The sequence below is a fragment of the Monodelphis domestica genome, chromosome 3 (genome assembly GCF_027887165.1).
Source record: "Monodelphis domestica isolate mMonDom1 chromosome 3, mMonDom1.pri, whole genome shotgun sequence".
NCBI classification, from domain to species: Eukaryota; Metazoa; Chordata; class Mammalia; order Didelphimorphia; family Didelphidae; genus Monodelphis; species Monodelphis domestica.
Genome location: NC_077229.1, coordinates 49,284,686 through 49,300,617, shown reverse-complemented (window position 1 = coordinate 49,300,617; position 15,932 = coordinate 49,284,686).

Below are 15,932 nucleotides of genomic sequence, written 5' to 3'. Positions count from 1 at the left end.
AATCCCTGGGTGGGCAAGGGTGCTAGTCTGGAGGGAGTACCTTGTGGTCAAAGCTGTGCCAGGCTCAGGGTATAGAACACAGGTGGTGGGGAAGCAATTGGAGAAGAAGTGCAGAGCAGAAAGCCTAGTCACAGCTGAGACACTCCATATTGCCCTCCCCCCCTTCCCGCTTTTTCCCAAGATTTTGGCTTTAGGGCATATCCAGCTCTGCAAGTTCAACTCTTCTGGGCTTAATCTTATCAAACCGTCAGAGGGCAGGGAAGCTCAAGCTCCAACACTCCTCTCCCACAAACTGCTCTGAGTGCCTTGCTAAGCTCCAAGGGTGAAGGTTGACAGAAAAGCCCAAACCCACAGATCCAACATACAATAAGGGGAACAAGAGTGCAGGCAACAACAGGGGGAAAAGAAGGGGCAAATATGAGCAAACAACAGAAAAAGAAAAAAAGTTACAATCAACAACTTCTATCCAGGCAATGAAAAAAGAGCAAATGTAACAGAGGAAGATCAAGGAATACCAAGCAAAAACACAGAAACTCTAGTGAATTGGACATAGGCTTTGGAAGAACTCAAAATACAATTCAAAACACAATTAAGAGAGGCTAAAGACAACTGGGAAAAGAACTTAAAAAGCAAGATAAGTCATCTGGAAATAGAAAATAGTGTCTTGAAAGCCAAAATTAATCAGCTTGAAAATGAGATAAAGGAGATGAAAAATGAAGCAAAGAAAAGAAAAGATGAGGCAAAGAAGTGGGAAGCTGACATCTAAAGAAAATCAGATCAGAAGAAGGATGACCAAAAATCAAGGGATGAAATTCAGTCTTTAAAAACCAGATTACAACAATTAGAAGCAAGTGACTTCACAAGGCAGCAGGAAACAATAAAACAAAATCAAAAGAAATAAAAAATTGAGGAAAATATGAAACACCTCATTCACAAAACAGAAGATTTAGAAAATTGTTCCAGGAGAGACAACTTAAGAATCATTGGTGTACTGGAAGACCATGACAAAAGAAAAAGTCTGGACATCATCCTACAGGAAGTTATCAAAGAAAACTGCCTCAACATTCTAGAACAAGAAGGAAAAGTGGAGATTGGAAGAATCCACAGATCACCTCCTGTTCTTAATCCCCAACTGACCACACCCAGGAATGTTATAGTCAAATTCAAGAACTATCAGACCAAGGACAAAATATTACAAGCTGCTAAGAAGAAGTCATTCAGATACCATGGAACTACAGTGAGGATAACACAGGATCTGACTGCATCTACACTGAAGGACTGAAAGACATGGAATATGATATTCTGCAAAGCAAGAGAACTAGGTCTATAACCAAGAATCAACTACCCAGTAAAACTGACTATATTCTTATGTGGGAAAGTATGGTCATTTAATAAAATAGAAGAATTCCAAGCACTTGTAAAGAAAGGACCAGACCTGAAAAGAAAATTTGATGCCCAAACACAGAACCCAAGAGAATAAAGAAAGAATAAACAATATATATCTAAAACCATCAGCAAAGATCATCTGCAATGAAGACAAACTAGAAGCCTTTCCACTAAGATCAGGAGTGAAATAAGGATGCCCATTATCACCTTGATTAATTAACATTGTATTAGAAACACTAGCAGTAGCGATTAGAGAAGAAAAAGAAATTGAAGGTATTAAAATAGGCAATGAGGAGACCAAGCTAGCACTCTTTGCAGATGATATGATGGTCTAATTACAGGATCCTAGAGAATCAACTAAAAAGCTAGTGGAAATAATCAACAACTTTAGCAAAGTTGCAGGATACAAAATAAACCCACATCAGTTATCAGCATTTCTATCTATCTCTAACCCATTTCAGCAGCAAGAATTAGAAAGAGAAATTCCATTTAAAATCACCCTAAACAATATGAAATACTTAGGAATCTATTTGCTGGGACAAACACAGGAACTATATGAACACAACTACAAAACACTTTCTACACAACTAAAGCTAGATCTAAATAATTGGAAAAACATTAATTGCTCATTGATAGGATGAGGTGACATAAAAATGACAATCCTACCCAAATTAATTTACTTATTTAGTGCCATACCCATTGAACTACCAAAAAACTTTTTTACTGAATTAGAAAAAAACATAACAAAGTTCATTTGGAAGAACAAAAGATCAAGGATATCTAGGGAACTAATGGAAAAAAATATGAAGGAAGGTGACCTTGCAATCCCAGATCTCAAACTATACTATAAAGCAGTGGTTATCAAAACAATATGGTACTGGCTAAGAAACAGAAAGGAGGATCAGTGGAATAGACTTGGGGTAAGTGACCTCAGCAAGACAGTTTATGATAAGCCTAAAGATCCCAGCTCTTGGGACCAAAATCCACTATTTGATAAAAACTGCTGGGAAAATTGGAAGACAGTATGGGAGAGATTAGGTTTGGATCAACATCTCACACCCTACACCAAGATAAACTCACAATGGGTGAATGACCTGAATATAAAGAAGAAAATTATAAGCAAATTAAGTGAACACAGAATCTTATACATGTCAGATCTTTGGGAAAGGAAAGATTTTAAAACCAAGCAAGAGTTAGAAAAAAAATCACAAAATGTAAAAGAAATAATTTTGATTACATCAAATTAATTTTTTTTGTACAAACAAAACAAATGCAGCCAAAATTAGAAGGGAAGGAACAAATTGGGAAACAATCTTCATAACAAAAACCTCTGACAGAGGTCTAATTATTCAAATTTATAAAGAACTAAATCAATTGTACAAAAAATCAAGCCAATCTCAAATGGCAAGGGACACGAATAGGCAATTTTCAGTAAAAAAAAAATTTTCAGTTAAAAAAAGAAATCAAAACTATTAATAAGCACATGAAAAAGTGTTCTAAATCTCTTATAATCAGAGAGATGCAAATCAAAACAACTCAGGTATCACCTCACACCTAGCAGATTGGCTAACATGACAGCAACAGAAAGTAATGAATGCTGGTGGAGTTGTGAATTGATCCAACCATTCTGGAGGGCAATTTGGAACTATGCCCAAAGGGCGCTAAAAGACTGCCCTTTGATCCAACCATAGCACTACTGGGTTTGTACACAAAAGAGATAATAAGGAAAAAGACATATACAAGAACATTTATAGCTGTACTCTTTGTGGTGGCAAAAAATTGGAAAATGAGGGGATACCCTTCAATTGGGGAATGGCTGAACAAATTGTGGTATCTGTTGGTGATGGAATACTATTGTGCTAAAAGGAATAATAAAGTGGAGGGATTCCATGGGGAGTGGAACAACCTCCAGGAATTGATGCAGAGTGAAAGGAGCAGAACCAGGAGAATATTGTACACAGAGGTTGATACACTGTGGTACAATCGAACGTAATGGACTTCTCCATTAGTGGCAATGCAGTGATCCTGAACAACCTGCAGGGATCTATGAGAAAGAACACTATCCACATCCAGAGGAAAAACTGTGGGAGTAGAAACACAGAAGAAAAACAACTGCTTGAATACATGGGTTGAAGGGATATGGTTGGGGATGTAGACTCTAAATGAACATCCTAATGCAAACAACAACATGGAAGTAGGTTCTGATCAAGGACACATGTAATACCCAGTGGAATTGCGTGTCGGCTATGGGAGGGGTGGGGAGAGGGGAGGGAAAGAATATGATTCTTGTAACAAAGGAATAATGTTCTAAATTGACCAAATAAAGTAAAAAAAAACATAGTCAGGAAGATCTGAATTCATCTCACCTCCATCTAACAGTAGTTGGATGACCTGTAAGTTCTCAGAGCCTCAGGAAGCTCTCTTAGACTATAAGTTGAAGAGAAGAGATGGATATGCATCCATAGAGAGAGAGTTTCCTCTGATTTTTGCTGGACCAGCGTTCCAATTAAAAACCCCAAACCAAAAAACCCAACCAAAAGAACAAAAAATTCAACCTTGTCAAGTATGAGGGAGCTGGCCATAGACCTTGACTGCTTCTAGATGTTTCTGGAATATCTCTCAGTGCTAGGAAGATCATTTTCCATGACCAAGATGAGGGTTCCTACTCACTTGTAGGGTCAGAATGTCCTTTGGAAAAGTCCATCCCTCTTTTCTTCTGCACAGCCATCAGTTTCTCCAAAGGGCAAACGTAGTTATGAAAAATTGAATTTATCAATACATTTTTATCATAACAAAGCAGACAATTGCTAACAAATGTTCCCAAAACCTCCCTGAAGAGACTATTTATAGGAGGGGTTTTAAATCTTTTATTGTATATCATGAGCCCCTTTGGTAGTCTGCAGATGCCTATGGGTCCCTTCTCAGAATAATGTTTTTAATTTTATTCAATTAGATGATTTAGAATATTTTTCCATGGTTACAAGACTCATGTTCTTTCCCTCCCCTTCCCCCTCCCCCTTCCCGTATCTGATGCATAATTCCACTGGGTTTAACATGTATCATTGATCAAGACCCATTTCCATATTTTTAATATTTGCTCTAGGGTGATCATTTAGAGTCTACTTTCCCAGTCATAGCCCCATCAACCAATGTGATCAAGCAGTTGGTTTTTTTTTCTTTTTCTGCTTTTCTACTCCCACAGATCTTCCTCTGAATGTGGATAGCTTCTTTCTTATATGACTCTCCAAATAGTTCTGGATCATTGCATTGCTGCTAGTAGAGAAGTCCATTACATTCAATTGTGCCACAGTGTATCAATCTCTGTGTACAATGTTCTAGTGGTTCTGCTTCTTTCACTCTGTGTCAGTTCCTGGAGGTTGTTCCATTTCATGTGGAATCCCTCCAGTTCATTATTCCTTTTAGCACAATAGTATTCCATCACCAGCATATACCACAATTTGTGCAGCCTTTCCCCAATTGGAGGGGATCCCCTCATTTTCCAATTTTTTGCTACCACAAAAAGCACAGTTATGAATTCAGAATAATGTTTTTAAACAATGGAAGGAGATATTAAATTTCAGGTAGGAAATCTGTGAAAAGAAAGATGTCATTTCCCCCCCACCCCCACCCAAATCCACTGATCCACTGAAACTTATTTATAGACCTCCTTGGTGGGGAGAGGTGGTCTCTGGACTCCAGGTTAAGAATCTCTGGTTTAGAAGAATATAGTTTGAGGTTGGCCCATCAGTGGTCCAGGGGAACATTTGGAAATTTATTCATTCTTTTTCTATTTTTGAGTCTTTCTTTTTATACAGAGTTAGACTCAAAAAGTCTCAAAAATCTGCCTGCTCTCTATTAATTAATTATTTCACTCAGAATTTATTAAATACCTATTGAGGATAGAGTGTCAGGTCTGGAGTCAAGAAACTACTTCCCTTCCTAGGGTTTGCTTTTTCCTATTTGTAAAATGAAAGTGTTGGACTAGACTTCTTGGGAAAGTCATTTAACCTGCCTGGGTCTCAGTTTCTCCATATGTAAAATGGAGATGGTTTGAGATGGCCAATATGTCTCTTCTAGGAGCATTCTATGATCTCATTCAGAGTTACTGCTTTGCTCATTAAGTCATCAGAAAGTAAGCTTTTCGAGGGTAGGGACTCTGACTTTTGGCTTTGTATCCACAGCTCTTAATACAGGACTTGGGATACAATGGAAATTGTAAATGCTTATTTGATTGGTTGAACCTTCTATAAACTTCCTCTTAATATTAATAGACTATTGAAATTTCTTTGATAAAGTTGTGATATTCAAGATATAAATGAACCTGATTAAATATATAAGAACAAGAGCCATTTCTCTTTGGTCAAAGAATATGAATAAGCCATTCTCAAAGGAAGAAATCTAAGCAATTGGTAGCTAAAAGGAAATAAATGTTCAAATCACTAATAACTAGAGAAATGTAAATTAGAATAACTTTGAGGTTCTATCTCATATCAGTCTATCTGATTGGCAAAGATGACCAAAAAAAAAATGTCAATTGCTAGAGGAGCTGTGGGAAGACAGGCACAATAATGCACTGCTGGTGGAATTTTAATTTTTTCTACCTATTCTGTAAAGCAATATGAAAGTAGACACAAAAAGTCACTAAATTGAAAGAGTATCTAAATTGACCCAGAGATAACACTACTAGGCCTAACCCTATAGATAGTAAAGAAAGAAAAAAGGATTTATATGTACAAAAATATATTTATAGCATTGATTTTCTTTTTTTCTTTCCATATTGTTTATTTGTATAAAAGAATAATCATATAAAACCTATAACCCAAACAAACAAGTGAAAAATCTCATAGAGCATCAATTTTTATGAGGACAAAGAACTGGAAACAAAGGAGGGGTGTCAACTGAGGAATGGCTGAATAAACTGGGCTATATGAATATAAAGGATTTATCACCCATTATAAGAAAGAATAAAAACATTGTTTCAGAGAAACTTGAGAAGACTTGTATGCATTGATGTAGAATGGAGTGAGTAGAACCTGGAGAATGATTTATATAATATAACAATAAATATGTATAATATATTATTATATTAATATAACAAAATTATTCTATATAACATATAATTATATACAATTAATAATATAAGAACATATTATTAATAATATATAATAAATAAATAATACAAAATAGAGTTATAATAAATAATATAATACATATAATAAATAAATAATAAAATATTACAAAGAAAAAATTTGTAAAGATTCCTGAGAACTCTAAACAATGAAATAACCAATGGTGAGTAGAGATTACCAATGATGGTGCCAGCTATCCACTTCCCAACAGAGAGCTGAGAAGCTCAAATGAAGGAGACAAAAACCTTTTCTGAAATGGTCTTTTGAGCCACTAAGACAATTACCTGCCCCTCTGTAGCTTTTTTTCAAAGTTTTTTTTCTCTGTTTTCTTAAAACTTCTAATGCCTCATAATGGGGTCTCTCGGTAGTCAATGACTCATCTTACCTTATGAGATAAAACTGAAGAAATCCACATTTTTTGGTCAGTTACAATTCCTAACAGACATTATGTGATATTCCCACAGTCCCCAAATAGTTGGTTTATAGTTTTGTCAAGCTGAAGAAGCAGTGACAAGCGCTTTTAGCTCATAGCCACTCTTTTTTTTTTTAAACCCTTACCTTACCTGTCAACACTGTGTATTGACTCCAAGGCAGAAGAGTGGTAAGGGCTGGGCAATGGGGGTCAAGTGACTTGCCCAGGTTCACACAGCTAGGAAGTGGCTGAGGCCGGATTTGAACCTAGGACCTCCCGTCTCTAGGCCTGGATCTCAATCCACTGAGCTACCCAGCTGCCCCCTCATAGCCACTCTTAACAGGGCATTGATTATAATTCTAGAGTTTTAAAACTCTAAAAATAGTTGAACACAGTGTCCACAACTATTGTTCCATCAGGTACTGCTTTGCTACCAAATAAATCTTCTCTAAGGGGTAGTTCTCCATCTGGTCTTCACAACAGCCTGGTCTCCTCAGTATTTTGTCTGAGAGACTGTTTCTTCACAAGTTGATTTTTATCATTTTTCTTTACATAAATTTTATTTTTCTGCCTTTTTTTCAGCAACCAAACTTTTAGCAGTATTGTTTAGAAGCCATGAAAAGAAAATACACAGAAGTGAAGAGAAGAAAGTTCAGAAGGAAATGCAGATAGGCTGGACAATTTTAAAAAGAATGAGGCAAATTTACTGTAAACCTTAAAAAAAAAGTCAAATTACACACAATAGAAATTCATAGATTCACATTGTTGCTGTTATTATTGTAAAGTCTTTTTTATTTGTGTGTGAATCTTCCTGATCCCTTTTGGGGTTTTCTTGGCAAGAATGCTGGAGTGGTTTGCCATTTCCTTCTCCAACTTATTTGCAGATGAAAAAACTGAGGCCAATAAGATTAAGTGACTTGTCCAGGATCACACAGCCAATATGTGTCTGAGGTCAAATTTGAACACAAATTTTCCTGACTCTAGGTCCAGCACTGTCTTTCTCTCTTTTTGTCTTCCTTCCTTCCTTCCTTCCTTCCTTCCTTCCTTCCTTCCTTCCTTCCTTCTTCCTTCCTTCCTTCCTTCCTTCCTTCCTTCCTTCCTTCCTTCCTTCCTTCCTTCCTTCCTTCCTTCCTTCCTTCCTTCCTTCCTTCCTTCCTTCCTCCCTTCCTCCCTCCCTCCCTCCCTCCCTCCCTCCCCTCCCTCCCTCCCTCCCTCTCTCTCTCTCTCCCTCTCTCTCTCTCTCTCTCTCTCTCTCTCTCTCTCTCTCTTTCTCTCTCTCTCTCTCTCTTTCTTTCTTTCTTTCTTTCTTTCTTTCTTTCTTTCTTTCTTTCTTTCTTTCTTTCTTTCTTTCTTTCTTTCTTTCTTTCTTTCTTTCTTTCTTTCTTTCTTTCTTTCTTTCTTTCTTTCTTTCTTTCTTTCTTTCTTTCTTTTCTTTCTTTCTTTCTTTCTCTCCTTTCTCTCTTTCTTTCTCTCTCTCTCTCTCCCCCCCCCCTTCCTTCCTTCATTAGATTGTTTCCTTCTTTCTTCCTTACCTTCTGTCTTGGAATACCATATAAGGTAGAAGAACAATAGGGGGTCAGCAATGAGGGTTAAGTGACTTCAGGGTCATACAGTTAGAAAGTGTCTGAGGTCACATTTGAATCTAGGACCTCCCATCTCTAGGCCTGGCTATCAATTCACTGAGCCTCCTAGTTGTCTCCTGCTCTAGCTACTTAAAAAAACCAAAACCCTTACCATCCGTCTTAGAATCAATACTAAGCATCGATCTATGTATTGATTCTAAGACAAAAGAGTGACAAGGTCTAGGCAATTGGACTTAAGTGACTTTCCTGGGATCACACAACTAGAAAGTATCTCAGGCTAAATTTGAACCCAGGACCTCCCATCTTCAGACCTGGCTCTCTATCCAATAAGCCACCTTGTTATCCTCCTTCCAAATCAATAAAAGACTTTAAAAGCATCAGCCTTTATCATCTCTCTTTTTGCCAATCTGTACCCAGTGCTTCGGGGCATCTTGTCCTGGACCAGGGTACAAAAACTCTTGCCAGGCCACCATTTCCGTTGTGCTTTGGGGCAGGCTTCCTCTCCTTTCTGGGGCCAAGAGAAAATGCAAGCAAATCCCACTTCCCCAAGTCAGGTCCATTTGCCCTGCTCTTTGCCTTCTAATGGAATTAACTTCTTGAAAAATCAATGCCCATCAATTGTCCAATAAATATGGCATCGTTTCGCAGGGCTGAGGTGGTAGGCTGTGAGCCTGTGCTAGCGGTCCAGCGGCCACACAGCCAGCATTTGGAAGGTGGGAGGATGGGCCGGGCGATGATTTATGGCGTCTCCAGAATCCTCGCTTATGCTCAGAACTTTTTATCAGCGGAAAGTTGATTGTGCATCGAGGGTGCCCAGATATCCATTACTCTCTGCTCATTTGTGAGCGCCAACCAGAATCCTCCAGTATTCCTGACAGGACAGAATGCGGCAGCTCCAAATGAGCTATTTATGGTCCATTTTTCCCCACATTACTTGCATATTATAATTAAGAGATAATGTCAATGGCAGAGAATCCTGTCACCGACTAATGGTCTCCTGCAGCTTCTGAAATGTCAAGACAAAGTCAAAGCATTTATCAAAAATAAATGTTGAGGCAAAGACGCCGGCTTTGTTTTCGCAGCAGGGACATTAATCCGGGACGATGATACGGCGATGACTTTATTTCTCCTCTCCTGAGTGATGGATGCCAGTATATCACTTTATCTGATGGATGTTGGCGGCGAGTGCGTGTGCGGGCTCAGCTCGGGGAAAGGGCGATGAGCAGCCGGCCCGAGGGGACTGCGGCTTCAGGCTGGAGGTCAGCGGGCTCCCTCCCGTCCTGTGAGGTTCGGTGACCCACGAGGACGGGGTGGCCGGGCCAGTTCAGAATCCAGGACCCTGGTTGAACCTTAGGCTCTGCATTTCCATCCAGGAGGAGATGGCCAGTGGTGCATAGAGGCTGGCCTTCTGGCCCAAAGATAGGGAATCCTGCTCTTAACATATACTCGTTGGGCGACCCTGTCAGAACCTAAACAGGAATAATAATATCTTTAGACTCTGCTTCTAGGGTTGTGGTGCCCTTGGAAATCCATAAAACGCTCCATTGAAGTTTGTATGCTGGTTCCATCTCTTATTACCTGTGGGACCTTGGACAAGAGTCACTTCCACTCCCCTGGGACTCAGTTTCCTCGTTTGTCAAATGAGGGGGGCCCCTGAGGTCTCTTTCAGCTCCAGGCCCAAGATGAGGACATAAATGTAAGCTATTAATAATTGCAGGAATTAAATCACAGCCTCAGCTTGACTATCTGGGGAGAATCAAGGTATTACAGCTCACCCACAGCCACTCTTTCTTCCAGATCACAGTCTACCCTATGGCTTAATTCATTGGTCATAGAAGCTGCAGTATGGTGTCAGGGTTAGAGTGCTGAATTCGGGCCAGGAAGACCCAGACTGTAATTCTGCCTCAGGTTCTTATTATCTGGGTCACTCTAAGCAACTCATTTTACCCCTCTGGGAACTCAGTCTTCTTATCCGTAAAATGGGGAGGGTAATACTTGCCCCTATGTGCCTCAATGGATTCTTGTGAGACACAAATAAGATAAGGTGGAGGAAAATGCTTTGTGAACTTTAAAGCAATAATCTAGCTTGTTCTTATTGTTTTGATGGAGGAGGGGCTGGAATGTGATGGACTGGAAAGAACATTAGGCTTAGAGGCAGGAGACCTGGGTTCTGATCTGAGCAATGTGGCCACCGGCCATTCAAGACCCTCAGGCTCCTTTTCCCCTTGTCTTCTCTTGCTCATAGGATGCTCCTGAATCAAACACTCTGAAAGTGCTACAGGAATGTGATAATGGGATTTGGGGGGCAGGAAGGAAAGAACCATGGACCCAGAGAGAGAAGCTGTCTTGTAGTTTTAAAGCTCTGAATTTAGAGAACTGGCTCTGGCATTCCCTCTTCTAAGGTATCTCCCCAATCCTGACATCCCCTGTTCTAAGAGTCCTCCAACTCTGACATTCCCTGTCCTAAGACTTCTCCCAGCTCTGACATTCCCTGTTCCAAGGCTTCTCCCAGCTCTGATATTCCTGTTCTAAGCTCTCTCCCAATCCTGACATTCCCTGTTCTAAGGCTTCTCCCAGCCCTGACAGTCCCTGTTCTAAGTTCTCTCCCAATCCTGACTTTCCCTGTTCTAAGGCTTCTCCCAGCTCTGACATTCCCTGTTCTAAACTCTTTCCCAATCCTGACATTCCCTGTTCTAAGGCTACTCCCAGCTCTGACATTCCCTGTTCTAAGCTCTCTCCCAATCTTTTTTTTTTTTTTTAAACCCTTACCTTCCATCTTGGAGTCAATACTGTGTATTGGTCCCAAGGCAGAAGAGTGGTAAGGGCTAGGCAATGAGGGTCAAGTGACTTGCCCAGGGTCACACAGCTGGGAAGTGTCTGAGGCCAGATTTAAACCTAGGACCTCCCATCTCTAGGCCTGGCTCTCAATCCACTGAGCTACCCAGCTGCCCCCACCTCTCTCCCAATCTTGACATTTCCTGTTCTAAATTCTTTCCCAATCCTGACATTACCTATTCTAAGGCTTCTCCCAGCTCTGACATTCCCTGTTCTAAGGCTTCTCCCAGCATTGACATTCCCTGTTCTAAGCTCTCTCCCAATCCTGACATTCCCTGTCCTAAGGCTTCTCCCAGCTCTGACATTACCTGTTCTAAGGCTTCTCCTAGCTCTGACATTCCCTGTCCTAAGGCTTCTCCCAGCTCTGACATTCCCTGTCCTAAGGCTTCTCCCAGCTCTGACATTCCCTGTTCTAAGCTCTCTCCCAATCCTGACATTCCCCATTCTCCAGGTCCTCCCAACATTGGCTTTTTACAGTTCTTCACTCCGGCATGGGAATCTCTCCTCATCATTTCCTCTTACCAATTGTCCAGCTTCTCAATGGAGAGAACCCTTTGAACAGTAAGGTAAGCGCTCAGCCCTGCTTCTGTTGTGTGAGGGAAAGTTTGGGAGAGGGCAGTTCTGTCCAGCCCTAATCGGTCCACTGCATCAGCCTGACAGAGGTGCTCTCTGAGGCTGGCAGGGACTGGGATTACAGGAAAGGACTGGAGCAGAGCCTCAGGGACCAGGACTGGGAAACGGGATGCCATCGAGCTCTTCACTCCAAGGCTTCACCATGTGGCCTCAGGATTTTGTTTAAAGGAACCTTCTAGAAGAATTAAATTGTCAAGGATCCTCTTCATCTCTAAATAAGGACCATCCGTGCATCAGTAAGTATTTAGTAAGGGCCTACTATGTGCCTGGAATTGTGTTAAATCCAAGAACAGAACAGCTCTGGCTCATCTCTCTAAGGATGGACAATGAGAGAGCTGTCCATTAGTCTCAACATGTTTGTGACATTCCAGAAGCATTTTTCATTCCTATGGGGAAACCCAGAGCATTGAAGGCCAATGTAGCCAGTCTAGTGAAAGTCTGGACATCTGGCTGGAATCAGGAAGACTTGAACTCAAATCTAGCCTTAGACACTTGCTAGTTGTATGACCCTGGGTAAGTCACTTCACCTCTGCCTTGGTTTCCTCACCTGTAAAATAGGGATCATAACAGCATCTATTCCCAGGGTGGTTGTTAGGATCAAAGGAGATAATAATTGTAAATTATTCAGCTTAGTAGGAGCTTGATTAATGCTTGTTTCCTTCCTCTTCCCACCCCCTTCCCTTTAGGAAGTGTTCAACTTGGGTATCCAATTGAAGCCTAATTATAAATCAGTGTGTAGGATGTTCATCTTATTTTCTCAACATAGAATAGTGGATAGAGAAGTGGAATTGGTACTGGGAAGATCTGGGTTCAAATTTCCCCTTAGACAATGACTAAATTTGCACTGAATCTCTGTGCCTTAATTTTCTTACTGTAAAATGAGAATTTGGGACTTTATGACCTCTAAGGTACCTCCCAACTCAAAATCTATGATTCTTTGAGTTTCTAATCCTCCTCCTGAGACATGCTAGCTGTATGATCCTAGGTTAGTCACTTAACTGGTTAGTGCCCTAAGCCATTGCCATTATTCTGATTAATTATTAATGATGATGACAGCAAACATTCATTAAGCACCTACTATGTGTCAGGCACCGTTTCAGGCAATTTACAAATATTATCGCATTTAATCCTCACAACAACCTAGGGAGGGAGGTGCTCTTATCATTTTCATTTTGGATGATGGATCATCCATCCATTTCAGATGAGGAAACTGAGGCAGACAGAAGCAAAAGGACTTACCCAAAGTACACAATCAGAATTCAAATCCAGACCTGCTTGCCTCAGGCTATAATTTGCAAACTGGATGCCAGGATGCATTGGGAGTCCTCCATGATGAAATCCCTTCAACTAAATGAAATCTCTGGTCTAGTAAAAAAAAAAATAAATGGAGGATGGGCATTGCCAATGGATTGTAAACTGTCCTCAGTACTGAAGAACAGGATAAATTATGTTTGAGGAGTCAGGCAGTGCTTTTAATGGTCCCATGCTGCTCCCCTCAAGAAGAGAACTTCTCTCTTGAAATCACTGCCTTCTGCCTGGGCACCATCTCTGAGGAATCTTGGGAGCTGCAGAGGAAGGGACAAAGGCTACGGGGAAGTGGGGGGTGGGTGGGTGCAAGGAGGCCCCCAAAGACTTCCATGGATGACCCAGACAAGTGGTGCAAACCTAGGGTTCCCTTTGGGATTTGCTTGTTGTAGACCAAGTGTGTGAGCTCGTTGACTGGATTACCATTGAGGAATCTCTCTTTGTCAATCCTGCCAATCCAGCCTACAGGCTGAGCCCCCTGGAGGCATTGAGATATTGAGTGGCGTGGCTCGTCATGGGCCACGGGTGCGTACCAGCCCTGGGAATACAGAATGAGGCAAAAGACAGCCCTTACCCTTGAGGAGCTTCCAATCTAACGTTGACATGCAAAGGAGATGGGGAGGAGAAATGAATGAGTTAGGTGGATGATGGTGGTTCAGAGGGGGCTGGTAGACCGGATTCCTACCAGATAAGGGGAAACCTCCCCTGTGAGAAATGGGGAACACAGGCGGAGAGGTATGGGGATTTATTAGAAGCAGCTCCAACTGCTTTTGAGAGCTGATTGTTAAGCCTTCAGTATGAGCATCTACAGGTAGGAAATTGGTAAATGCTTTAAATCAGGCCTTGATTTATTGTTTTGTTTATTTCTCGACTTAAGAAATTGATGGAGGAAATGTTAATAATGTAGATTTAATTTCTTAAAAATGCAGATTTAATTTTAAAAATGCAGATTTAATTAAAAAATAAGGCAGATTTAATTTAAAAGTGTGACCTGCATACATTTACCACCCCCTTGAGAATCGGTTGTTAAATATTTGTTGTTGTTGAGTCTTTTCAACTGAATTTGACTCTGTGATCCTGTTTGGGGGTTTTCTTGGCAAAGACACTGGAGTCATTTGCCATTTTCTTCTCCAGTTCATTTAAAGAGGAGGAAACTGAGGACAGCAGGGTTGTTGCAATCGATTTGTTCAAGGTCATACAGCTAGTAAGTGACCAAAGACCAGATTTGAACTCAGGGAAAATGAGTGTTTCTGCCTCCAGACTCAGCACTCTAGCCATTGTGCAACCATACGATTGTGTGTGAATATGAGACGGATCCAGGACACAGAGTCCAAGTCTGCAGAGGGAGGAAGAGTTTCGAGAGATAAAGTGGTGTTGGTGGTGAGGATGATGGTGGGAATGTGGGCAATATGGTGGAGACAGGTCCAGGAGATGATGAGGAAACTATTATTTATTTTTTTGAAACTCTTACTTTCTGCCTTAGAATCAATACTATGTAGTTTTAAAAATTCTTAAAAATTTTTTTTAATTTTAAAGTTTTAAAAAATTCTTACCTTCCATCTTAGAATAAATACTATGTATTGATTCCAAGGCAGAAGACTGCATAAGGGTTAGGCAATGGGGTTAAGTGACTTGCCCAGGGTCACACAGCTAGGAAGTATCTGAGGCCACATTTGAACCCAAGACCTCCTGTCTCTAGGTCTGACTCTCCATCCACTGAGTTACCCAGCTACCCCAAACAGAGACATTATTAAGGGATTTGCTCAGAGTTTTTGGGCTTGTTGAATAGTATGCCTGGCCAATACTGATCCTCAGAAAGGCTATCCCTAAGATAACGTTTGGAGAGGAAAAGGACTTGGGGGAAAATTGTGTGGTGGCACCCAGGAAATAAAGAAAGACATAATCCGTGGGTTCCTGCCCTTTTGGGGATCTGGGACCCCTTTGACAATCGGTCTGCCTCTGGAACTCTTTTCAGAATCATGTTCTTCAATGTATAAGATACACTGCCTGGAATTATAAAGCAAGGATCCTGGAATACAACATCCAAATCATAAAACCACCAATTCAGGGACCCTGAGTGAGGGAAGTCTGCCAGAAGAAGGCCTCTAGCAAGGTGGATGGGTAATAATAGCTAATATTTCTATAAAGCTCCTTAAGGTTCCCAGTGTACAGATATTATCTCCTTTAATCATCAACCCTGGGAGACAAGTGCTACTTTTGTCTCTTTTTTACAGATGAGAAACCTGAGGCTGACCACAAGGGGTGGCAGAGCCAATAAGGGTCTGAGGTCATATTTGAACTCATATCTCTCTGATTGTAGGTCTGGCCCCTCTGTCCACTCCACTCCCTAGCTGTCCTATGGGGAGTGAGAATAATATGTAGAGAGAAAATACTGATGACATTGGGCCAGGAGGAAAAGGCACCAGTAAAGGATTGTCTGCAGTGGTGGAAGGAATCCTCATAGAGCTGAGATCATAGGACCATGGAAGGGGATTAAAATAAGTTGAAGATGGATGAAACAGGCTTCTCCCCTGAGCTGGGAGGAGGAGGAGGAGGAAGAGGAGGAAGAATAGGGAAGGAGGAGGAGGAGGAGAGAAGGGGAAGGAGGTAGAGGAGGAAGAGAAAGAGGAAGGAGGAGGAGGAAGAGGA